Here is a 2,229-nt window from a genome sequence, read left to right as displayed (position 1 = left end):
TTGGTCTAAAAAGAATGACAAATAAACAACTTCAGGTTGGAGGAAGGAAAAGGGTAAAGTGAAGAAAGGGAAAGAAGGGTATGGTGAAACAGAAATGACTAACAGGAAGGTCAAGGCACCAAAGTAAAGAAAATGGATTAGAAGAAAAGGGACAGCTGCAGGAGGTGACTTAGTCTTTGTGGTGCCAAAACTGGGCCCCCATTCTTCCCTGGGTAACATTCAAGTCAGAAAACACTACAGAAGTGCTTTTGGTGCAGGAAACGTGAAGGGCAGCAGGCATGGTGAAAGAATTTCGAAATAAGAAAAAGTATCCTGGAGGGAAAAAACCGAAATACAGGTAAGGCAAAAAACAACATGTGGGTGGATGGAAAACTTGCTAAAATTAGGGTCAAAGGAGATGGAGAGAGGGAAAAATTCAAGTGTAAAAAATAACAAGACGGGGGGGGGGGGAATGGGTGACGAGGAGATAAAAAGCGTGACGGGAGGAGCATTTGTGAACACGGGTGCAGGGCCACGGGGGTCCAAGAGCAAGAGCCCAGAGGTTTCAGGGCGGGTGGAAGGCGGGCCCTAGAGCGAAAGGGCGGTTTCGGGGTGAGGGGCGTGGAAAGGGCGGGCCGGGTGGGGGGGAGGGGAAGCCGACGGAAGGGGGGGAGGGCCCTGGGGCAGGCGGCGACCGGAGGGCGGACCAGGGAGGCGGTTGGCCCGGGCGGGGCCAGCCCTGCTCGGGCCGCCCCCGCGACTCCAGCCCCCGGCAGGAGGAGCCTCAGGCGGGCGGCCGAGTAGTGGGGGGTAAGGCCCGTCCCCCGTGGCCGGGGCGGGCAGGGGGCGGGCGAGGCCACGCTGCCCCCTCCCCCGGGGCGGGCGGCCCATCCCCCTCCTCCTCCGAGGCCCCGCCACTGCCCCTTCTCCCTCCCTTCCCTCCGCCCCGGGCGGGACCAAGGCCGCCGCCGCCGCCTCCCGCCCGCCCCCCCTCACGGCGGGGACCGCCCGGTCGGCCCTCGCGCGCGCCCCCTCACTCCCCTTCCACCCCTAAGCTTGGAGTGGACTCATCCTTACCGCTCATGGTGGCAGCTGAGGGACGAGCTCAAGGGGGTCCTGTCCGGGGGGGTTGGGGGGGGCCGGGAAAAACGCGGACGCTGACGAGGCAAGCGAACCCGGACCGGACAGGGAGGGGGGGGTAAGGAGGAGGGAGCAGCGCGCCACAAGCCCGGCCTAGGCCCCGCCCCTTCACTGCTGCCCCGCCCAATGAGGGAGGGAGAAAGGCGGGAATTGCAGAAGAAAGGCGGGCAGAGTACCCAATGGCAAGTGCGGCTTGCTCCCTGAGGCGTGTAAGACAAAGTTGCGTGCCTGGTGGCCGCCCAAGGAGACCGCCCTCTCAATTTTAAAAGCCAGTGAAAGACGCAGGAAGTGAGGGTGGGCGGGAACTGGAGATGATAGGCTTGGGACGAAACCAGTCACCCTCCAGGCGGGCTCCCTGAGAAGAAGCTATAGGAAGAACTTTGGTAGGACTGACAGGCCACCGACCAATCAGAATGCTGAGCATGTCTGGGCAAAGGCTGGTGGGCGGAGAGGAAGAAAGGAGACAGGAATGGGATAGGATGAAGCTTATCAAAGCCAATCAGAAATCAGGCGGGCAGCCAGAAAAGTTATGATTGGCTGAATACTGAAAAGCGACACGCTAGAACGCATATTGACAGAACTGAAAGCCAATTAAACGCCGAAGGAGCGCTGAGGGCGGGAACTTGGAGTGGGCAAAGGAGAATTGGCGTCTCCTTCGGTCACTCGGTCCAATGAGGCGACGAAGGAAGTCAGGCACCGCCTCCTCGTCGGCCAATGGGCGTCACTTGAGCCGCCGGTCACGGGGGAGGGAACGGGGCTGTGCCAAGAGGCGCCCGTCGCCATATTGGCCCTCCTCAGGAGACATCTTTGCAGCGATCAGGTGGTGCGCAGCGGCTGAGCCCTGCGGCTCAACAAGTGTGGGGACCAGTCACCCGGCGCGCGCTGCTGCCTCGCCGCGGGGGCTTGTTTGAGTTTGGTTTTTCACGTCGCCGCCTTTAAAAGCACCTCTGAAGGCCCGCCTCGCCCCTGGTGGGCGGCAGCAGGCGGATGCCTCTGAATGTGGGTGGAAGCCCTGTGGGGGCAGGCGCGACGGGTGCTCTGCCGTGCCGGCCAATTTGCAGGGTCTTTGTGAGACTCCAGCGAGCGCCATTTCTTTAAATCCCCCCCAAA

The sequence above is a fragment of the Talpa europaea genome (genome assembly GCF_964194135.1).
Source record: "Talpa europaea genome assembly, chromosome: 15".
NCBI lineage: Eukaryota > Metazoa > Chordata > Mammalia > Eulipotyphla > Talpidae > Talpa > Talpa europaea.
This window is presented reverse-complemented; position numbering follows the sequence as displayed.